We start from the raw sequence: 25,589 nt of genomic DNA, 5'->3' as shown, positions 1-25,589 counted from the left end.
AAAAACAAGACCAGGAGCTGCCTGTGGCTCAGACCATGAGCTTCTCATTGCAAAGTTTAGGCTTAAACTGAAGAAAGTAAGGGAAAAGCGCTAGGCCACTCAGGTATGAATTAAATCATATCCCTGTTGAATATACAGTAGAGGTGACAAATAGATTTAAGGAATTAGATCTGATAGACAGAGTGCCTGAAGAACTATGGACAGAGGTTCACAACATTGTACAAGAGGTAGCAACTAAAAACATCCCAAAGAAAAAGAAATGCAAGAAAGCAAAATGGCTGTCTGAGGAAGCTTTGCAAATAGCTGAGTAAAGGAGGGAAGCGAAAGGCAAGGGAGAAAAAGAAAGATACGCCCAATTGAATGCAGAATTCCAGAGAATAGCTAGGAGAGATAAGAATGCTTTCTTAAATGAACAGTACGAAGAAATAGAAGAAAACAATAGAAGAGGGAGGAACAGAGATCTTTTCAAGAAAATTGGAGAGATGAAGGGAACGTTTAATGCAAAAATAGGCATGATAAAGGACCAAAATGGCAGGGACCTAACAGAGGCAGAAGAGATTAAGAAGAGGTGGCAAAATTACACAGAAGAACTATACAAGAATGAGCTTAACATCCCTGATAATCACAATGAGGTGGTCACTGACCTCAAGCCAGACATTTTGGAATGTAAAGTGAAGTGGGCCTTAGAAAAGCTGAACAACAACAAAGCTAGTGGAGGTGACAGTATTCCAGCTGAGCTATTCAAAATCTTAAAAGACGATGCAGTAAAAGTGCTACACTCAATTTGCCAGCAAATTTGGAAAACTCAACAGTGGCCACAGGATTGGAAAAGATCAGTTTACATTCCAACTCCAAAGAAAGGCAGTGCCAAAGAATGTTCAAGCTATCGCACCATTGCACTCATTTCTCATGCTAGTAAAGTTATGCTTAAAATCCTACAAGCTACACTCCAGCAGTATGTGGATCGAGAACTACCAGAAGTACAGGCAGGATTTCGAAGAGGCAGAGGAACTAGAGATTAAATTGCCAACATACGCTGGATCATGGAGAAAGCTAGAGAGTTCCAGAAAAACATCTATTTCTGCTTCATTGACTATGCTAAAGCTTTTGATTGTGTGGATCACAACAAACTGTGGCAAGTTCTTAAAGAGGTGGGAGTACCAGACCATCTTATTTGTCTCTTGAGAAACCTATATGTGGGCCAAGAAGCAACAGTGAGAACTGGACACGGAACCACTCATTGGTTCAAAATTGGGAAAGGAGTCTGGCAAGGCTGTATACTGTCACCCTGCCTATTTAACTTATATGCAGAGCACATCATGAGAAAGGCAGGGCTAAATGAATCAAAAGTTGGAATTAAGATTGCCGGGAGAAATATCAACAACCTAAGATATGCAGATGATACCACTCTAATGGCAGAAAGTGAAGAAGAACTAAAGAGCCTCTTGTTGCGGGTGAAAAAGGAGAGTGCAAAAGTTGGCTTGAAACTTAACATTAAGAAAACCCAGATCATGGCATCTGGCCCTCTCAGTTCCTGGCAAAAAGATGGCGAAGAAATGGAGGTAGTGACAGATTTTATTTTCCTGGGCTCCAAGATCACTGCAGATGGGGACTGTAGCCAAGAAATTAAAAGATGCTTGCTCCTCGGGAGGAAAGCCATGGCAAATCTAGACAGCACACTAAAAAGCAGAGACATCACCCTGTCAACAAAATTGCGTATAGTCAAGGCTATGGTCTTTCCAGTTGCAGTGTATGGCAGTGAAAGTTGGACCATAAGAAAGGCTGAGCGCCAAAGAATTGAGGCCTTTGAACTATTGTGTTGGAGAAGACTCCTGCAAATCCCTTGGACTGCAAGGCGATCAAACCAGTCAGTCCTAGAGGAGATCAACCCTGACTGCTCTTTAGAAGGCCAGATCCTGAAGCTAAAACTCAAATACTTTGGCCACCTAATGAGAAGGAAGGACTCACTGGAGAAGAGCCTAATGCTGGGAAAGATTGAGGGCAATAGAAGAAAGGGACGACAGAGAATGAGGTGGCTGGATGGAGTCACTGAAGCAGTAGGCATGAGCTTAAATGGACTCCAGAAGATGGTAGAGGATAGGAAGGCCTGGAGGAATGTTGTCCATAGGGTCGCGATGGGTCGGACACGACTTCGCAGCTAAAAACAACAACAACATCCTAACCAAAGTCCTGGGTGAAAAAACCATGACTTCAAAGCTCTCTGTAACTCCACCAGGGAGGGACTACTCAGATCTCAGGGGGAATCTTATTGCAGAGGGCAGGTTCTGCTATAGATGAGGTACACTTTTGGAGTCCCAATAGGTGGCATTATTTAATCAAATTAACACAGAGAACATCGATCTGCAAATTCAAATTGGCCAGGAAGATGTTATGGGAGATGACAGTCCCTGAAGTAACCAGGCCTTGAGCCATGTACAGTATATAGTAATTGCCAACATCATGAATTGCACCTGGAAGCAACTATAATTAGATATTGAACTAAATTGTATGATGGTTTGAAATTGTTCTTTGGTATCATCAGTGCTTTTTTTTTGTAAAAGAAAAAGGTGCCGGAACTCACACATGTCATACAACCCACCTTGCCTACCCCACAAGGTTCCATCCAAAAAAGGTGCCGGAACTCCGTTCTGAGCGTTCTATGAGAAAAAAAGTCCTGGGTATCATACTTGTAAATGTCTAGAAATATATGCACTATGAATGGACTTGAAGGTACTTTGCTTCTGACATTCAATCTTATTGGGTTAATCTGGACTGGATTTTAACTGTTATTGTTTACTAAAAGTATATCTGCTAATTAGTATCTCTATCTATCTCTGCATTTGCTTAGTATCTGAACGTTATACAGAGCATGAAGAACAGATACACATATGACTTCCGGGTGGCGAGGCGACGCCGAAGACAGCCATTTCCAGGCTGTCCGCTCCGCGGCTTTGTAGAACCGCCGAAAACAGCGCCGATCAGCTCTACCCAGGTAGGGGTAGAGCTCTCCGGGGCCGCCAGAACTTAAAGTTTTGGCGGCTGAAGGATTGAGCCCCCCCGAAGCCTGGGTTTGCTCCGGGCTGCGCAGCGTTTCTGCTCCGTGCTTTTAGGAGCAGAACAAGACGTTCGCAACCATCCCTGCCAGCAGGAAAGGATTTTGGAGTATGAGGATGCAGGCAGAGCGATACAGGAGATTAAGGTGAAAGTGGACTTTTGTTCTTTAGCTCAATGGACTTTGCAGACTTTGAAAGTGAAAGTGCGTAGCAAGCAATAGTGGGGGAAAATGGCGGCTAAATCTTCCAAAGTTCTTAGAAGTGCGGGGGCTTCCCCGGTGCAGCAGTCTTCGTTGCAAGCTCTATTGCCTCCTGCACCTGCACTGACAGTTAAAGATTTGCAAGATGCCTTGGAAAAGCACTCACAGCAAATAGCTGAGATTATAGATGAAAAGTTGGATGAGAAGCTGACAGAAAAGTTAGTTGAAGTTATGGATGAAAAGCTGGATGAGAAGTTAACAGAAATAAGGGCGGACATCTTGCTTGCATTTCAAGGCATGGCTATATGTATTGAACGCTTGGACGAAAGAGTGGAAGATCTCAGTCAAAATAATTTCAGATTAGATGCAAAAATTTCAGAGACTGAAAATGTGGTGGATAAAATTGACAGCGACTTGACCTTGGTGCAGTACCACGAGATGGAGTTTGCTATTAGGATCAGGGGCTTAAAAGAGAATCCTAAAGAAGATCTGAAGGCAATAGTCTCTGAGGCTCTGGAAGGGGTGCTGGGACGGCCAGCAGATGTAATTGTGGGAGACATAGATAAAATCTTTCGTGTCAATTCATGGATTGCAAGACAAAGGAAATTACCCAGAGATGTGGTTGTTTATTTTACAAAGAGAGCAATCAGGAATGAAGTTATCCAAGCTCCTTACAATACTAAGCTTGTAATTGCTGAGCAAGAAGTCCTGGTTGTAAAAGAGATCCCTCCAAGAATTTTAAGGAGAAGAAAGGAGTTTGCTTTTTTAGCACAAGAGCTCAGGAGACGTGATATCAAGTTTAGATGGGAGATACCAGTGGGTATGGTGGTGATGTATGAAGGCACGAGACATCGTCTTATTACAGTGATGCAGGCACGTGATTTTTACAGTAATGTCTTAAAAGTAACCCCCATACCACTTTTGGAATCTACAAAGAAGAATGGCGAGGGAAAGCCTCAAGGTGCTGAAGGAACAACACAGACAGATGAGAAAGCTACAGGAGTGGATCAAATTTCAGTATCAGCGGAAGAAGCTAGAGACCAGAGGATGACACGTGCTGCTTTGAGACGAATGAGACGAGAGCAAGAACAAGACCAGCAGAAAGTTATGGAACCTCCAAAGCGTACCTATAGCGAAGCTGTGGGAGGGGCGCGGCCTAAGAATGTCAAGGGGATTTTGGAAGACGCGCTCCAAAAGCTTCGGGTCGCTAAGGATGGCGACTAAGCTTTTAACTTGGAATGTCAATGGCTTAAATTCACCACAGAAGAGAAAAAAAATCTTTCAATATTTAAAACAATTTAAGACTGATGTTATTTGCTTACAAGAAACACATATTAGGATAAGGAACCAAAAGTACTTATTGAATTCTAGACTGGGTACACAATTTATTGCTTCTGCATTGAATAAGAAGAATGGAGTGGTTATTTATATCAAGAATACTATCACAGCGGAGTTAATTGAAGCAGATAAACAAGGAAGATATGTTATAATAGATTTGTTGATAGAAGGCAAAAAAACGCTTTTGGTTGGACTATATGCTCCTAATCAACAACAAGCAGACTTTTATAGTTTATTACACAGCAAGATCACTCAGTTGGATTACAAATCTTTTATTTTTATGGGAGACTGGAATGGTGTCTTGGATGTACAAATGGACAAGAGTGGTTCTTTTAGGAGTACTCCAAGTCATGCTAGACTGCCTAAATCTTTTTTTGAAATGAAGGATGATTTGGAGTTGCGAGATATCTGGAGAGAAAGAAATTTACAAGAAAAGGATTATACTTTTTTTTCTGATAGACATCAATCTTTTTCCAGGATTGACTTTATATTAATCACTAACGATTTTTTTTCCAGGATTAAGAAGATAAAGATTTGTCCAAGAACTATGTCTGACCATAGTCCAGTCTGGCTAGAGATTGATAAGGATAACAGAGATAGGCGCTCCTGGCGTCTAAATGAGAACCTGTTTAGAAATCAGGAAAATGTGGAAGAATGTAAAAAGCAGATGAAGGTTTTTTTTGAAACTAATATGAATAAGGGTACTTCTATGGATGTGGTTTGGGATGCTAGTAAGGCTTATATGAGAGGTGTGTTAATATATATGAATAATAAATACAGACGTAATTTGGAATTTAGGAGGAAAGAATTAGAGAATGAAATTAGGGAAAAAGAAAAGGCCCTAATTTTGAATCCATCGGATGCGAAAATTAAAGAGGTTATTAACTTATTAAGGGGACAGTTTGATAAGTTAATGGCTGATCAGGTGGCAACTAATTTACGGTTTGCTAGACATAATAATTTTTGTAATGCCAATAAACCAGGCAGATGGTTAGCTTATATGTTAAGGAAGAAGCAAAGGGCTTCTAATATAGACAAAATAGAACATAAGGGTAAGGTAGTGTATCAACAGAACCTTATTAAGGAAACTTTTGTTGATTTTTATTCTAAATTATATGCCAGAGATAAGATTAATGAAGCAGATATTGATGCATATTTGAGGAATGCTAATATTCCGGTTCTTACACAAGAACATAAGGAAGAGATGAATCAATTGATAACTGAGGAACAAATTCTTTTAGCAATTAAACAATTGAAAGTGGGCAAAGCGCCAGGCACGGATGGATTGACTGCTGTGTATTATAAAAATTTACAGTCGTAGATGATAAAGCCATTAAGGGAATTGTTTCAAATAATTCAAAGGGGAGGAGGGGTGCCTCCATCTTGGAAAACTGCTTTCATTTCCTTGATCCCGAAGGAAGATCAGGATGTCACTCAAGCAAGAAATTATACACCAATATCACTTTTGAATACGGACTACAAGATATTTGCTAAGGTTTTAGCTAACAGATTAATGAGGGTAGTGCAACAGATAATTCATGGTGACCAAACTGGGTTTATAAGTGGTAGACAAATGAAAAATAACATGAGGCATATAGTTGACTTGTTGGAATTTCTGGAAAGAAACAACCAGATCCCTGCAGCGCTGATTTTTTTGGATGCTGAAAAAGCCTTTGATCAATTGGATTGGCAATTCTTGATGAAAGTATTAGATAAAATGAATTTTGGGGATAAATTTTTACAACCAATTAGGGCACTATATCAAAAGCAAACAGCCCGCATAATAGTAAATAATAGTCTGACTGAAGTATGTAATATTGAAAAGGGCACAAGGCAGGGGTGTCCGTTATCACCTTTATTATTTGTTTTAACATTGGAGATATTATTGATTAAAATACGTGACTCGGAAAAAATTAAGGGAATTCAAATAAGAGACCAGGATTATAGATTGAGGGCGTTTGCAGATGATCTGGTTGTTACAGTGAACCAGCCAGAAAATTATGTTGTAGAATTGATGGAGATGATAATGCAATATGGGAGTTTCTGGATTTAAGGTTAACATACAAAAAACTAAAATGCTGTCTAAAAATATGACAACACAACAAAAGGCTGTTTTAGAAGGGTTAACTGGATTTGAAATTGTTAAAAGGGTTAAATATTTGGGGGTGTATTTGTCACCCTCAAATGCAAAGTTATATAAAAATAATTATGAAAAGTTATGGGGAAAAGTTCAAAAAGAATTGGATAGCTGGGAAAAATTACAATTGTCTTTATTGGGAAGAATTGCAGCAGTAAAAATGAATGTCTTGCTGAAATTTCTATTTTTATTTCAAATGATACCTATTCTTAAAAAGGATTCAAATTTGGAGGAATGGCAAAAGGGTATTAATAAATTTGTTTGGGCAGGGAAAAGGCCACGAGTTAAATTTAAGATTATTCAGGATACGCATGAAAGAGGTGGTCTTAAAATGCCCAACTTTAAATTATACTATTAAGCTGCTGCTTTGTCAGCGATAAGTGATTGGATTAATTTAACACAAGGAAGATTACTAAATCTTGAAGGTCATGATTTGTTATTTGGTTGGCATGCATATTTATTGTATGATAAGAAGGTAGATAATGTGTTTAAGGTGCATATTTTAAGACATGCTTTGTTGCGAGTTTGGAAAAAGTATAGATATAAGTTAAACTATAAGATACCTTTATGGGCAATACCGAAACACGCAATAGAAAACATAAATGTTGGGTTTAAACATGATGTGACTACATATAAGGAAATTTTAAGTTTGGAGAGGAATGTATGGCGTTTGAAGCCGTATAACTTTTTACGAGGAAAAAAGATTGTTCAAACGTGGTTTCAGTATGGGCAACTGCAGGCCAGGTGGAAAGAAGATCAGAAAACTGGTTTTTCAATGACTGATGAAAATTTGGTAAAGCAAATTAGAAATCAGGGTCAAGCACATATCAAACGGATATATCTTGCATTGATAGAAATTGATTCAGAAACAGAGCTTGTTAAAGATTGCATGATAAAGTGGGCTCAGAATATTCAAGAAGTTATTACAATGGATACAAAGGATAAAGTTTTGTCCGCAATTGTTTTTACTGGGCATTATTACTGATACTACTGTTGTGGACACTAAGTTGATGTTGAATTTAATTACGGCAGCAAGACTTTTAGTAGGTCAATATTGGAAGAAGGAGGAACTGCCGACTATAGAAGAATGGACTTTAAAAGTTTCTAACCTGGCGGAAATGGCAAAGATCTCGGCGTATTTGAAAGACCATTCGCAACAACGTTATATTATGGAATGGAAAAAATGGATTGATTACATCCAGAATAAATATGGGACTAAAAAGTTTCATTTAGCATTTGAATAAGTATTGAGGTGATATTTATATTGTTTGTAGTCATTTTATAAGAGCTAAAGCGCGATAGACCTTATAGTTTATTGTTGTTAGCATATGGTTGTTTATGATTGTTTTTACTTTTATACCTTGTATTTAGCTCTGGGAAGTCGGGGACGGGGAGGGGGGAAGGGGAGGGTGGGAGGGTTGGGTTGGGTTGGGAAGGGGGTGGGTGGGTGGGGAGGGGTTGTTAAAGATAAAATGTATTGAAAAACTTTTCAATAAAAAAAGAAGAACAGATACACATGTGAGATCTATATTTACTTGCTACAGGAAACAGTGGTGTCAAATTATCTGAAAAATACAGGACAGAAGAGCAATTAAGAAGAAAAAATGAGCAGAGAAATATTAGATTTCTGCCTATCTGTCTCCATATTTCCTTTTAATCTATCATTTTTTTCAGTTGAATAGGTTCTGTTCTCATCATATTATGCCTATTACCTATAAAATTATGGGAAAATGTTAATTATCTAAATGGGTAAGATTAAAAACAACTATACTTGAGCTGAAATCATTCTGGGCAAAGATATGAATATAAAAAATCAATCTGAAATGGCTAGCTTCAGGAGCTAATTATCTTTTTTGTTTGTTTCTATCTGGTCAATAATATCTACTCTTAGATGAGATGTCATTATCAGTCAATAATGTATTTAAAGTGGTAGTTAAGATAGTATCAAAGCTACCACCCTTGCTGAGAGTCAGGCATTAAAAGCAGCAGATATCCTAAGTATTCAAAAACACTGGTTGGCCTCCCAGAGTTTGCTCATCTTGTAAAGGCAACTTAGCAGTTTTTATGCTGAGGTTGATATGGTGATATCCTGATCTCATTATATGTCCATAAGCAGTGTTCTGATTCCCTGAGGAGAACCTGGAAGTATTACAAGAACTCAACTGGTTTAAAATCTATGAAAAATCAGTTTTGCAATAACCTTGAGCAAGTATAAACCATGACCAGTACCAATTTAAAGGAACAGTTTATTTTATCATTAGATTTCAGATCCTCCTTTAATTTCTCTTTTATAGATATTCCGCATCGATTTATTTTTGCTCCCTAAATAATACTGTGCAAACTTTTTTGCCACCCCCCCAAAAAAAACAAACAAACCATTGAACATATCTACGTAAGAGACTAATAGTATATTCTAGCCATCACAGTAGTTATATAAATCGTAATAGTAATATTGATACTATAGTGATGGCTGAGTGGTGGGTAGAGTGGGTAGAAATTTGAGCTTTCAACCTAAATATATCAATCAAAAAGGCTAGATAACATGGGTTATAGTACTTAATGTAAGGGAGGTTTATTTTGAGCTTGAAGTTTTGATTATGACCTTGTAGGAAAATAGTATTTATCATTATCAGTGAATATATTTTGGAAGGGTATTGCAGGGTTACCTGAGGGTACAATCTGTCTCGATGCGTTTAATTTAAAGAGACATACTTTCTCATAGCAAAATCTCTCTCAGTAAGAAGTGAGTCATTTGCAACTGAGGCAAAATGGAAAATATGTATCATTATGTATATGTCATTGTGGTTATGTATGATGTCATTGTGGTTTCCTTTGGATTATGCCTGGTATTCTTTATCTTTCTAGCTTTCAAGGTGGAAGCTCTCATGGTTATAAGCTTTTTTGTCAGAATTCAAAATTCAGAATTCAGAGCAGTGGAAGATGTTTCTGCCCATATTAGTTCTAGGGTCTTATATTACTGGATCAGACTCACTCGTTCTTTTCCCTGCTCTCTCTTTTTCTCCCCTTCAGAAGAGAAATTGCTCCTGGGAGAAGGCATGAAGTTTTAACACCTTTGGCAGTTAAACCTTGGCCCAATCAAATTTATATTTATATTCTGTTAATTAAAAATCAGGGTCTTTTTGAGTTTGTATTTCATCTTTGTACATCTGTGTAATCCATGTGACTGGAATGACAAATTATCAAAGTCTGGTGATTTGGCTCATTTTAGTGAAGCTCAAATTTTACATATTATTATTCCAGGTTCATCAAGCCTACTGGCCACTTGATGAACCATACATGATGACTTTGTAATACACAGGGCCAGAGATCTTTTTTTAAAAAAAATGTTGCAATGTAAATGTACTACAAGAATGACCAGATTATGACCATTCATTCAGTGACCGTTCAAAGATATGCTGGCACTGAATTAATTTTACTTGCAGTCCAGGTTACTCTCATCTAGCCAGTAGTTCCATAGTTCCAGCTGTCATAGCAAATCATAGTCTTGTGATTGCAATTTCCAATATTCTTTGCTGGCTTCTCATAAGCAGTGGGGAAGTCAGTGGGGAAGCCAGCAGGAAGTTGGAAGTTGCAGTCATGTGAGGTCTTCATTTAAGGATCCAAGCGGTCCTCACTTAATAACAGTAACTGGGATTGCAATTGCTAAGTAACACATTACACGTTACAACCACATCCCTTGTAAGCCACGTAAATAAATTATGTAAACAAATCTGTAAATTATGACCCAAATTATTGTCAAGCCAAGTATTCTTTGACTTTTCATTAAGGTAGTTTGAAATGTAGTGAAGTCATTTATTTATTATGCTTAGAGTGTCAATTTCTTGTAGTTAATATTTTGGCTGTATTATAAAGATTAGTGTGTGTATGTTTTATTGGTAAGAAGAAGTTGAAATCATCCCATAATATAATAGGGTGGCATTCTGCAAATGATTCTACCAGTTATACTTTGGGGGCGATGCTGTGAAATTTGTGGTAGAAAACCCTTGCCATTTAATTCTAACACAAGTACAAATCCAATATTTATTCAAAAAGAGGGTTTACTATTAAACAATGTCAGCTATGTGATGTAGACTTGATCTTATTTCAGTAGCTATACAAGATAGAGGGTCATTGTTAAACTGCCCCTATATTAAGAATGCCCATGGATTTGTTTTGCTTGGTTTATATTACAAAGAGAAATGACATGATTAGCAGCTCCTAGCTATTGCACAGACTAGGAAGCACATCTTTTTCAGATTTAAATTATATTTGACTCTACTAAATTCAAAATAAAAAATACCATAGTGTGTGAAATGCCTGTTATATCTATATTATATATTTTAGCATTAAAGCATAAAAGTGTTAATTAGCACCTTGAATTGCATTTGAAAATATACTATAAGGTAGTGCAGTATCATATGGGCAAATCTTGGTGGATTGAACTGTCGGACTGTTGCATTCTGGACCAGCTGAAGTTTCTGAATGATTGTTAAGGGCAGTCTGTGCATAGCATATTGTAGTAACCCTGTTGGGCAGTGATTAAGGCATGACAGTGAGCAGGGCCTCCTGATCCAGGAGCATGTTCAACTGGTACACAAGATGGACCCCAGTGTAGGACCCCATAGACATAAACTGTGAGTCTAGAAGGACCCTAGCTTGTTCATCAACTCTATCCAGAGCAGGATGGCTAAAAATGAAAAATCACCACCTCCACAGAGTCCAAAAACATACAGGTACTCAGTCTTACTAATATTAAGTCACTACCTGTTGTTTTCCCATTCTGACCCTAACAGGCTCCAGGCACAGAATAAGAACTTCAATGACATCATTTTTATGGTGGGGCAGAAATGTAAAACTGAGCATCACTGGTATACTGGTGGTATTTCTCCCTGAGCTGAAAATGCCCTTCCCTGGCATTCTCATGCAGATGTTAAATAGTATCCCACACTAAAAAAGGTCTACAGTAGGACATCTGCCTTCTACCAGCCTTGGAGGAAGGAACAGAACCACTACAAAATAGTATTCCTCTTCAACTCCTTAGCAGATCCAGAAGGATATCATGATTGATAGTATTAAAAAAGGAGAGAGAATCAGGATGCAAGAATTAATGCACCCTTCCCTATCCCAATACCTCTGAAGGTCATCCACAAGCAGAACTATAACCCAGCCTGAAACTCAATTGAAAAGAATCTATATCTACTTCCTCCAGGGCCCTTTGTATGCATTCCACCTCCTTAACAACCTTCCCTAAAAGGAGGAAATTATCTAGTATTGTTGGATCCAAGGACAGCACAATATGAACATTATCCAGTATTATTGCATCCAAGGATATTGTTCCTTCAAAGAAGCATTCATCACCACTTGCACCCCATTGCATGACACTTCCTGGCAGGTCTTGAGGGCAGATGGCAGAATTCACAACTCCAATGGCTCTAACTCATCAGACCTAACTCACTGAAAATCTTCTCAGGTAATCAGACACTACCATTCTTCAGTCAGTTCCATAGAACTTGCCTTGCTAGAATCAAATGCCAAATGAACCTGAGTAACTTTACAGATACCTAGAACAGTTTTCACAGCAATCCAGCAAGGGTTCCCCAAGTTGCCTCTTACCAAGAAGGGATCTGGCCATTGGCTAGCTATCTACAGACAGGATAAGAGCAGAGAATTAGGATCAATTTGTTGCTCTTATCATCATCAGGTAATTCTTAATGAAGGCTCCTACCTGGCCTCAGTCTGTTTCATTTAATATCTTCCTCCATTAGCATGCCAGACATCTCTTATGATGTTTCATCTCCAGTCTTCAATTTCAATGTATCTGAAAACCAGGGATTCTCAGTCACAGTGAGTCCTCACAGGCAGGACTTTTCAACCTTTTCACCCATTGTACCACTTTTAGGATATGGCAACATCCGAGTACCACCAGTTGCCTAGCAAGGTGTCAAAAATTTGATGACCCCCCCCCCCCAAAAAGGAAAAAAGTTATGAAGTACAGGTAGTCCTCAACTTACAACAGTTTGCTTAGTGACTGTTTGATGGCACTGAAAAAAGTGCCCCCCAAGCCACAGCCGAGCAAGACACCTGCCTGCCCGCCCAGTGGTGCTCTTCCTCCTGTCTGAGGTTTTTATTGTTGTGAGCATTTCTGTTGAGGATTGGCAGCGGGGATGGGGGTGGGGGTGTTTGGTTTTTATTCCCCCCATCTGCTGGGTGGTTGCAGCAGGTTTTGGTCACTTCACATGACCCTGGGACACTGTGACTGTCATAAATATGAGTGGCCAAGCATCTGGATGTAAATCACAAGACCCTGGAGATGCTGCAACATTCCAACTGATCGGTGCTTCTTCTGGGCTCAGAAGCGCCAGGATCAGCACCGAGCTCCAGCTGGAGGCTGATGCTGATCCTGGCACTTCCACTGAGCCCTGACAGCCCTGCAGCTCCAGCCATCTCTTGCTCAGGCTTGTGCGGTGCTGCCTCCAGTTCAGCTCATTCCCCTCCCCCTCTACCACTTTTCTAGGATGGTCACGTACCACCTGCCAAGTCCCAATGTACCACAGGTGGTACCCGTACCACTGGTTGAAAAGCCCTGCTCACAGGCATGATCTGATCCATGGCCACTGTAACCTCCTCATTCAAGGCTGTGTCTTAAAGCCTCAGTCAGCCTATGCATCAGAGTTTGGGGGATGTCCAGGTTCCATACGAAACCCCCATTAGCTCCATCAGTCACCTGAGACATACTGATTGACTAGTCCTCCCTTTAGTAAATGCCATTTGTAGGGAGTAGCCCAAGAGGGTAAGAAAGACTATTGTCAAAAACCCAGAACACCAGATGATGTTACAACTGCCCTGAGACAAAGACCAGAACTAGTATGTGACCCCCTTTGTGAGTTTGACCTCCAATAAATTGGATCAGGTCTATGATTGCTGTGGTGACCACGAACTGTTAAGCTGCTCTGACTGGAATAGCATTGCTGAAAGCTTCTAAAAATTCCCAAATAACAACAGCTACATATTTACCCCTGCCCCTTGCTGCAGTCATGGTAGAGTTGCAGTTGAAACTTGGGAGTACATATTTCCAAGAGAAGAGTATCCTCTTCTGGGCCTGATCAGGTTTAGATAATGCAATACACATCAGCTCTCTCATCCAAGATTATATCATAGATGATCAGAGGCTTATTGTCAACCTTGAATTAAGTAGTGACAAAAAGAGACCTGAGTCATTGAAGCTCTGAAGACTAGGTCTTAGGGCCATGCTTGGAATACTGGAATATGGTATCAGTATTAAACACTAAGTTTGCCTTTCTTGTTTCCCCCCATATCTCCTCATACTCAGCATCATCTTGAGGTCTCACCAAAATATATTCATATGCATTCCAGTATGAATTTGTTACAGTTTTTCGAAGCTCAAACATAGCTATGACAATAGGAAAAACATATTTGAGGGGAAAACTGTAACATGGAATTAACTGTACCATGACTAGTTTATCAGTACTTTTTTCTTCACAGTTCAATTTATGTTTCCTCCTCATCTTCTTTTTCTTGCTGTGGTTTTTAAAACCACTTAATACAATGTCTCTGTAAACATTTGCAAAGAATAATTTAAGAGACACCTTAATCTATCAATAGAAATAAAGCTTAAAAAATTCTGTAGAGATTGTATTATAATCTATGCAGTTTCTACAGGAACCTGCCTGTGTTGAATAAATGTATCCCAACAAGACCTCTTTGAAACCTCTCCATCTGTCAAGGCAAGAAAGGTTACATTGTTTGAAAATGACTGATTAGTTTATACTTCTTATAATATATAAGTTTTACAACACTGAAATTAATTTTCTGAGGGACCAAAATTAGAAGGTAGTTTAATCCCAGGAGAGATGTGCTGGGATTGTGCAGAAGCATTATTAGTTATGATGAACACACTTATCAGGACAGACAGCAAAACCCCAGGATGTCTCATTGTTTAATCAGTTTGGGTAATATGTTGATTAATCAACTGTACTTCATTCTGAAAAAGCTGTTCATTTTCACAGTCATGATTTCATTTTTTATTCTGTTGTACAGTCGTAGTGATCCTACCTAGTCAGTGAGGTTCAATACTGTTGAATTGGTTAAACTGGCATTGTCTTTGTAAAATCTGTGTATAACAAAGACAAAAGTAGACTACTCAACTAATTATTTGTTCCTAAGTCTTTTGTGACTAATGCAAGGATCAATGCAACTACTCTTTCTTTTCAGCAATCACAAACAATAGCAACCGTAGAATATCCAAAGGGAATGTGTTTCTCCAAACTAGCTGGGTTTTTTGGAAATGGCTGTATTTTGTTCATTCATATTTTATAGAACGTCTTGCTGACAGGTCTTATAATAGTTGATTATAATCTTATTTTTGTCGGTTTTGGGGGGGGCAGGAAAGTATCATAAAAATATAATGGCATAACTAATAAAGATAGTCTGTGACTTACAACCACAATTGAGACCAACATTTCTGTTGCTAAGTGAGACATTTGTTAAATGAGTTTTGCCTCATTTTACGACCTTTCTTGGCATAGTTGTTAAGTGAATCATTGTGCTTGTTAAGTTAATAACATAATTGTTAAGTAAAACAGATTTCCCCATTGACTTTGCTTGTCAGAAAGTCACAAAAGGTGATAATATGACACCAGAACATTGCAACACTGCAAACATTATAAACACTGCAACCATCAGTTGCCAAGCATCTGAGTTTTGATCACATGGCCATGGAGATGCTACAACACTAATATGTATGAAAAATGGTGATTTCCCCCCCCAGCACATTATAACTTCAAATGCTCACTAAAAAACTGTTGTAAGGCAAGGCCTACCTATATAGTCATGTCTGCTACCTAACCCCAGCTGTCTGTCAATTGCTCCATGTCGGCTTATTTTATCTTAGATGTATGTATATTCACTTTTCCATCATTTTTTCTATTCCTTTTGTAAACTAAAAAAGGTAGCACACACAAACAGGAATATTCAGTTATTAAGCAAACTAACTTGAGGTAATTCATACAGAAGTTATTCAAGAGCAAAAACTTATTATATATCTTTTAGATAAAATTATAGGAAACAAACCAACTAGCTTGAATAGAATAGAGCTGGAAGGGACCTTGGAGGTCTTCTAGTCCAGCCCCCTGCTCAAGCAGAACTTATATCATTTCAGACAAGTGGCTGTCTAGTTTCCAACCTTTATTTCTTGTCCTGCCCTTTGGTGCTTTGGAGAATAAATTGAACCCCGCTTCTTTGTAGCAGCCCCTCAAATACTGGAAAACTGCTATCATGTCACCCCTATTTCTTCTTTTCTTTGGACTAGCCAAACCCAAGTCCTGCAGCTGTTCTTCATGTGTTTTAGTCTCCAGGCCTTTGATCATCTTAGTTGCTCTTCTCCAAACTTTTTCCAAAGTCTCAATATCTATTCAGCTTAGGATTGTATTAGCTTTTTTGGCTGCTGCCGCACACTGCTGGGTCATATTCAAATGATAATCCACTCGGACTCCAAGGTCCCTCTCACAGTTACTGTTTTTGAACCAGATCTCACCTAATCTGTTCCTATACCTTTGATTTTTCCTGCCTAAATGTAAAACTTTGCTTTTCTCTACACTAACATTCATTTTGTTGGATAAGGCCCATTGTTCAAGTTTGTCAAGATCTTTTTGGATCCTGAGTTTGTCTTCTGGGATGTTGGCTATTCCTGTAGTTTACTGTCATTTGCAAATTTGTTGAGTTCCCCTTCTATTTCCTCATCTAAGTCATTAATGAAGATATTAAAGAGTACTGGGCGTAAGACGGAGCCTTGCGGTACCCCACTGCTTACTTCTCTCCATGTGGATGTAGTGCCATTGAGGACTACTCCCTGAGTACGGTTTGTTAGCAAGCTACAAATCCATCTGGTGGTGATGTTTTCTATTCTACCTTTTTCTAGCTTACCAAGCAGTAGGTTGTGGTCTACTTTGTCAAATGCTTAACTGAAATCTAAGTATACTATGTCCACAGCATTTTGCTGGTCTACTAATTTAGTCACTTAATCAAAAAATGAAATAAGATTGGTTTGACTTGATCTGTTTTTAACAAACCCATGCTGGCAAACTAGATCTGTTTTTTGATTATTTTTTCAATGATCTTCCCAGGTATTGATGTTAGGCTGATTGGTCTGTAGTTTCCTGACTGGTCTGTTTTTCCCCCTTTCTTGTAGATGGGAACCACATCAGCCCTTTTCCAATCCTCAGGTACTTCCCTGATGCTCCAGGATTTTTTAAAGATATGGTGCAATGGTTCTGAGATAACAGCTGCCATCTCCTTCAGAACTCTGGGATGTAATCCATCAGGTCCTGGTGATTTATGTTCATTAAGGTCGGATAGGTATTCTCTTACCATTTTCTTGCTTATTTTAATTTTTGTTTCTAGCTTGTCTTTTACAGTAGTTTTTTGGTATATTGGGCTATAGTTTCCTTTTGTGTGAAGACAGATGCAAAGAATGAGTTAAGCAGCTCTGCTTTCTCCCTACTGCCTGTTACTTCCTTGCCATCTTCCCTCTTTAGTTGATGTACAGTTTCCTTGTTTCTTGTTATTAATATGTTGAAAGAAACTTTTTTAAAATTCTCCTTGATTTCTGTTGCAAGTCTTTGTTCATTCTGAGCCTGTACTTCCTTGATTTCATCTTTGCATATTTCTGGCTGTCTGCTGATAATCGGCCTTAGTTATGTGCCCCTCTTTCCATTTATTTTTATTTTTTTGTCATTTTTGTCTTTCAGTTTGTCAGAGAGATCTTTGGGCAGCCATGATGGTTTCTTCTTGACTTTCTTGTTTTTCTTTTTTAGTGGTATTGTGCTGGACTGTGCTTTTATGATTGCATTTTTCATTGTTTCCCATACTTTTTGAGTTGTTTTCCCCTTTAGGATTTTCCTCTATGGAATCTTTCCTAGGTTCTCTCTGAATTTGTTAAAATCAGCTCTTTTGAAGTTTAAGACACTGGTTGGATTATTTTTTGTTGCTTGTGTTTGCGTTATATTGAATTCCAGTATGACATGGTCACTTTCACACATTCACACAACTAGATGAACCTGCAAACAGTAGTTTCATTGCAAATTGCAAATGCGTATTTTGCTGGGCTTTTGCATAGTAATATCAAAGAGTAAACCCCTCTAAACAACCTTACCATCTGGTAGTGTCTGGCTGAACTTGTTTGGACTTTGCAACCTAGTAGGGTCAAGACAGGTTGGGACTTGAATGGGAGACTAATATGAAGGATGAGAAATTTTTAAAAATCCCAACTCTAAGAGAAAGACTGCAAAGATATGTTCACAATGTCACCAGGAGTTTAGGTCAATATTTATTTATTTATTTATTTATTTATTTATTTATTTATTTATTTATTTATTTATTTATTTCAATTTATATACCACCCTTTTCCCGAAGGAAAAAGAGATACAAGAGATTTAACTTTTTTGTCTTTCTGGAATCTATTATTCTGATGAAGAATCACCTGAATGACTTACTAAGAATTATTAAGCAATATAGTTCTGTATTAAATGCTATGCTCAACAGTGCTTCAGTAGCCTCAGCATAAGTGCTTCTATTAGACAGGACCCTGACATTGCTGTTTTTAGAGCTACATAAAATTCATATGGAGCTCTAGAAATTTTCTGTCACAGATCTCACCTAAATAATGAACAAAAATTAGTTATTAAACCAGCACCAACTATTTGCATGATAGAAGTATATTATAAGAGAAGGATAAATAAATACTCTGAGAGAGCATAATGGGCATAGATTCTGAAGATTGGAAATGGGGATGCTAGAAAAGGCTTGCTAATTGATGTGAATTATGCCGTTTGAAATAAATATGTCATTTCCTAAGGCATTCTTCTCTGATGTGACCAGAAACCTTGTGGCAAGACTGCACAGGACTGCACTTGTTTTCCGGAACCAGATTCACAAGTAGCAGAAGCACCTTCTCTGCCTTCCAAATTACATCCTCAAGTGCATCCCTCTAATTTTATTTGTAAATGTTAATGGTTTTGTCATTCCATATTATGGAGAAAAATATACTTCTGCTACACTGAGATGAGGGCAAAATTGTCTAGCATCAATGGATGACATTTTACTGTCAAAAATTCTGAATATGCCAATGTTTCTGTGTAGAATATAGAAATATACTGTATCCATATCTTTCCACAATAATATGTACACATTCATTTTGCATTACCCAGCAATCATCATGATGGGCATTTTCCTAGCTTGAAAAAATGCAGATGTTACTGATATTTATACAGTCACTTAATCCATACTATTCCATGTCTATTTGGGGGATATTTTGTCTCTTCCCCAAGGATAAAATTTTACAATTTTGTACCAAAAGTAATAATAATTATTAGCATGCAACAGGGCAATTTCTTTTAAATCAATGAAATGTTTTATTTGGATGCTGAAAATCCATGACATTTTGGTAGGAGCTTTTTAGAACATAATTCATACAATAAACAAAACGACTTTTAGCAATTCTTTATTTTTATTTATAAGTTTATAAATAAAATTATAATAAAATCCAGCATATAAAAATTTACAGTTATTTGAATCTGTAATAAATATCTTGAATAATTGGAAGTTTATCCCCTGCAGTGTTTCATTCAAGGCTTCTTTATCATCATGTCTCTCCCCCTCCCTGCCACACTCCCTTTTTTGGCTAATTGCACAATAATCATAAAGTGGTAGTGTTTGCCTCTTGCCATTCTAAAGAAATGGTGACTAGAAGAACAAATGTATGTGCATTAGTACATGCTATTATCCCACTAGTGATGGAAAGAGAATTGTACCTTTGAATTGCAAAAAACCTTCTGTATCATTGTGCTTAAAATGGAATCAGTTGCTTAATGGTCAAAGACAAGAAGGTGTTGTTTTTTTTTAAAAAAAGTATCTTCCTCCTCTATATACACAAAAAACCCAAAATAAAAAGCTATAATAAAGTATTGAGAAAAAAGTTTTAAAAGAAGATGAAAATGTCTAAGCAAATATAAAAATGATTATTTAACTCTTATACCGAAAGAAAAGAGGTCTTAGGAACTTTAAGCTGTGAAAAGATTGGTTCACCCTCTGAGCGACTGTTGAAATAATATGTTAAATATCAAATTGAAAACCTACAACTTCTCACATCAAATTAATGTACTAAGTCTGTGCAGTTAAATTTTCCCCTCACCATCATATCTTTTCTTTTAAAAAAGGCTTTCCAAGGTGACAATTTCATAGAGAATTTTGTTTTGTATTTATTCCAAATCCTTAGGATGACACAGCTAGCAAAATGATTCTTAAAATCAACATTTATTCTAACCTTGTCATACCATTAGTAGGCATGCCGCCCAAATCATATTGATAATTCTCTCATTCAAGTCATTTCTTTTTTAAGAGTCACTCCTCTTTCATCCAACCAAATAGCAGGCAGTAAAGTCAAATTTCAAATCTGGTAGCCTAAGTCCAGTCCATCACTCATTGATTATATCATCTCTAAGTCTTTAGAATTTAGGCCTGCTGCTGTTCCTTTTATCTGAGTGCCATCTTTGGGTTGATTTAAAATCATTGTTATTTTATGAAAATTTTAAACTGAAAAAGTAGACTTTTTTCGATTTGATTTTGTAAGTTGAAAAGCATTTTTCCCCAAAGGCATTCCAAAGGTCTTTAACATTAAGTTGATTTCATTTGCATTGTTTACATTTTTAACATAGTCCGAAACTCTCCTGTGGCTGGGCTTTCATGATCAAACATAAACAGCTCTTAAGGACAAGGGAAGTAGATGTACCAATGGTAGATGTACCATAACAGAATGACCATAGAAAATAATTTAGTTAATATTTCCCACAATAAAAAGTGAATAGGAAAAAAAGGGGAAATTCCCATCAGAGGTTTAAAAAAATAAAAGAGCTTTTAAAAATTGGTCCACATCTTATTGCTTATCCATGTCCATTTCTTGCATTGGTTCTAGAATTAGTTTATGTTTAATTAAGAAATCCTTAGCTTTTTCTATGGATTCAGTCAAAATCATACCTTCATAGGTAAATATCACTTCTTCAAGTTAGTCCCAGTGAAACTGAATCTTTCTTTTCTTCAGAATGTCTGTTAGCAGGCATAATCTTTCCTCTTATCAAGTTTCTAACAGGGATTTCGTTCATGGTGATTATATCCACGTTGTCAATTTTCAGTTTAGTTTTAAAGTGACAGCTGAAAACTTGTTCTCTTGTTGTTGTTGTTTTCTGACAAAATGAACTAAGATGCTCCTTGGTAGGTTTCTCATTGTGGCATATCAGAAATTTATTCTATATATTTTGTCTATTTCTGTTTTGATTTTCTTCTTCTTCCTAACCAATTAATTAAGCCAAGAAATTAATCATTCTTGATCTGATGTCCTCTCCTGACATTTCAGGAACTGCTCAAAATCTTAGCTGAAGTTCCTTGCCCTTTAATTCCAAGACACCCTTTTCATTCAAATCAGCTTCATATTGAAGATCTTCTCTGATTTATGCTCCAAAAAATCCACTCTATTCTTTATCTGTTTGTCTTCTTCAGTTAGTTGATAAATCTCTTCATGAAGTTCTTTTGAGAGCCTATCAATCTTTAATTCAAGTTTTGCTTCCATTGCCTGTATTGCTTGAAGTGTTTTATTTAAATATTCCCCTAGAACAGGGGTAAAGGTAAAGCTAAAGGTTCCCCCGCACATGCGTGCTAGTCGTTTCTGACTCTAGGGGCCGGTGCTCATCTCCGTTTCAAAGCCGAAGAGCCAGCGCTTGTCGTAAAACACTCAAACAGCCACTTGGATCCGATTCCCACCAAAAAGAAAACACTGGGAGCCGTGAAACCCTTTTGACATCTAAAATGAAGATAACACTGCATATATTATTTTTTACCTTTATGCTATGTATAAAAAACTATAGTGTGCTGCATTTATGAAATCAATGAATTGCTACAAAGAAAACAAATTATTATTTCTGCATGCAACAAAAGCATTTTGAACTCCAAAAAAAGACGCTGGGTCAAAGGTTACTTTCAAATAAAATACTCAAATGTCTATTTAAGTCCTTCTTGTATTTATGAAATAAAAAGTCAGTGCAAACAATAAAAACTACAAACAGAAAAATAGAAAAGAAAAAAATTGCGGACAGGAGAAAGAGGGAAAAAACCTTTCTTCTTCACCCCAACAGGTAAAAATAATTTTACTAGCTTATCTACCATCTTTAAATACAGCATAATTATCCCCATACCTCACTTCTTAATTTTAAAAAAATCAAAATATTTCATTAAACGTTCTTTACTAAAAGTCCAGTAAGGACAACCACATATATTCATATTCTCTCTCTCTCTCTCTCTCTCTCTCTCTCTCTCTCTCTCTCTCTCTCTCTCTCTCTCTCTCTCTCTCTCTCTCTGTCTCCCTCTCCCTCTCCCTCTCCCCCTCCCTCCCTCCCTCTCTCTTTCTACCCTTGGTCTGCCAGTCCTCTTCCCCCACTCAGTTTGTTTTGTGTGTGTGTGTGTGAGAGAGAGAGAGACAGAGAGAGGCACTTGTGCTTCCCTTCTCTCTCTCTCTCTCTTTCTCCCTCCCTCTCTCTTTTTCTCTTCCCCCCCCTCTCTTCCTCTCTCTGATCTTCTGCTCTCCTGGCAAGCTGGCTTCACACTGTTCTGGACAAGCTGTGGCTCTCCTGCCCTTGAGAGCTGCTGCTTTTTGCTGCTTCCTGTTTCCTGTTTCCTGTGGAGCCAGCAGCAAAGAGAGGAGCCCCACCCAATAAGATTGTCAGCTTCTCAGCGGACAGCATGATTTACACACACATACAAACACACACACACACACACACACAGAGACAGAGAGAGACAGAGAGAGACAGAGAAAAGGGAAGCACAAGTGCCTCTCTCTGTCTCTGTCTTTGTCTCTGTGCAAACTGGGAGCCGCAGGAGAAGGCTGAAAGAGCCGCATGCGGCTCCAGAGCTATGGGTTGCTGACCCATGCTCTAGAATAGTTTTCAGAAGTTGAGATTTCCCTGATCCTCTTCTTTCTTGCTTTCTTCTTGTCACCATATTGATAATTATGAAATATTAATGTATACTTACTTTTGTATGTAGATGATGCTGTGCTGTTGGCCGAGAACTTAAATGATTTTCAGAAATTATTAAATTGATAGCATGATGCAGTGAGAAAAATGGTTCTGAAAATTAATGTTTCAATGATTGATGTATTTCTATTCAACAAGGAAAATGAAGTATAGGATTCAAAATTATAGCCAAATTATGAAAAATTTGAGAAAAAAATGAATGTATACATTAATAGAATGTTATCATTCTATTATAGTGAAATAGATGGAAAAAATCCTAACAAATGAAAATGTTGATAGAAAGGAATAGCTGGGATATAGTTAAAATAGCTGCATTTAAGATGTTTACATGAAATGCATATGTAATGCACTAATAGCGGATTACTTAAGTATTATTTGTAAAAGAGAGATAAGATTAAAACAAGGAGGACTGAATTAATGTGGATTGAATACATTTGTGAATGATAAGTATGAGAAGTATATGGAACATATAGAAAGAATGTGAAAATTGAATTTTAAAACACACATATATATAGGAAGAGAAAAATTGTTGAGATGAAACATCATTATACAAATGGACATTTGATGCCTTGTTAGTCTTTACACTATATCTGATTTTAGGGAAATTATTTTATTTTATTTTATCTCCAAATAGGAATGTTATATTTTGGAGAGAGAGAGAGGAGGGGGAGGGAGAGAGGGAGAGGGAGAGAGAGAGAAAAAAACTACCAGCACCATCTTTATCTCTAAAAATGTGTCTAAGATGTACTGTAGGTAGGCTCCAGTGGGGCATTAAAAAATTAAAATGATGGGAGGCTGCAATTCAGTGCTTTGCCTGCAGATATATTAATTTAACAGGGGAAGGGAGGAATTATGGGAGCTAACCAGGATATTTTTCTCATTGTTTAGCCTCTCCCTTCCTTTATGTACTGATTTTAGACAAAACGTCAGCATCAGTGAATGTGTATTTGTGTGTAGGAACAGAAAACAAATATACCAAAGGCTATATTTAGTGTACTTAAATTAAGTGAATTTTCATAACTTTGAAACCATTAAGTACATTTTGCTGCAATCCCAGATTATAAAAGAAAACTGGAACATGAAGCTTATTCTAGCAAATTTTGCATATTTGTTCACTAATGAAGATACTCTCATCTATCAGCAAATTTATCATTATCTCAATGTTTATAAAGCAATTTCATTGCAGAAGAAAATGGGGCAATAAGATACAGGGTCTACATATTCTTCACTGAGTTTTGATTCAGATCAAATACTTTAGTGATGCACATATATAATTTTATTTGACATTTGGTCATATGTCAGAATCAAGCAGGAACAACAACCAATGAGTATTAATGATCAACATTCAAGATCATTTCTTATACAGTACAGGAAAGTCTCCCATAGAAAATACTCAGGGATTTTCTGTCTGCAGTTCAATAAATCTCCACATGAGGCAGCAGCACACAGATCACCAATTTCTAACAAGCATAAAACCAATATTTGCTACAGAGATAAACTAAAGCTAATTTGGTTTGAACTAGTTTTGTTTAAGGTTTAGTAAATGATATCTATTTAACCAAAACAAATATGAATAGCAAGTCTCTCACAAACATTTATACAGATTTGTATACGTCCAAAAGTGAGAAGAATCATTTTTTAGATGAGGCAGACAAAGAAAAACATTCAGAAGAGTCACAAAGGACTTCCAAAACTTTTTAAGTTTATTGTTTTGTTTAAAAACAACAATTTGTCATGGTGCTAAGTATAAGGTATCTTCCCTGCTTCCTTCTCCATCATCCCTGTGTTTCAGCTAAATGAATACAATGAAATTGTTACTTCCTACAAAATAAAATAATAAAAATATATAATCTTAACTATGCTAACATAGCTGAAAAGGTGTTAGTATTAGTTTAGATATTCAGATGTTTTTAGTGTGAATTTCATTGCACTACAGTATTAGCAATAGTGGATTTATATGAGAACTAGTGGGGGAAATTCATAGTAAACTGAGATTTCCGAGGAATGTGGTTAAATAACAAAATCTACATCCTCTTCACTTAATTCCTTCTATTCTCCTTCTTCCAACCATCAACAGTTCCCATCCCAAATACCCAACTGCCATTGTGTTCAATTGCTGCTAATTGGGCAACCTTCTAAAGCTGTAGACTGCAGCTATCTTTTTATCTGAGGTTCATGCATGCCTTTTTATCTGCAGCTATCTTTTTATCTGAGGTTCATGCATGCCTTTGTATCACTTGGGAAGAGGAAGTGCTTGAAACTTGCATTTTGCAGGCAGTCTCTGGTTTGATTTGTTTTTATTTAAAAAAAATTGGAATACAAGAAGCTGGGTGAATGCCAGGTGAGCAGTCTGCAGACTGCTCCACTGCAACCATTTTAGGGACCTTTGCATTAAATTCTTATCTTTCAACTTTTATCCCCTGTGCTATTTTATTCTAATGTATGGAGTGGGGGCTACCCTTCATGGACTGGGAAGCTTACCAAAGCAGTAATTGGTAAGCAGAAATACTACCCTCTGTGGTCAAAAGTGATTCTGTTGACACTCATAGAGGCTTTTCTCTTTCTATATTATAATTTTCTTTATTTGTAAAAAAAAAAAGATAAATTAGGGAAGTGATTAGTAGTTGTGATGAGGATTTTCAGTAACCAAGTTATGAAATATCTAGCCTAGAGACTACATAACAGTCTTTCCATTGTTCAGTTACATGCAACAGTACCAGGAATATGTAAAGGAATCTTCATATAAAAATCATAAATAAGA

This window comes from Vipera berus (genome assembly GCF_964194415.1).
Source record: "Vipera berus genome assembly, chromosome: 4".
Lineage (NCBI taxonomy): Eukaryota > Metazoa > Chordata > Lepidosauria > Squamata > Viperidae > Vipera > Vipera berus.
The sequence above is the reverse complement of the archived record's forward strand: the minus strand, read 5'-3'. Positions refer to the sequence as shown.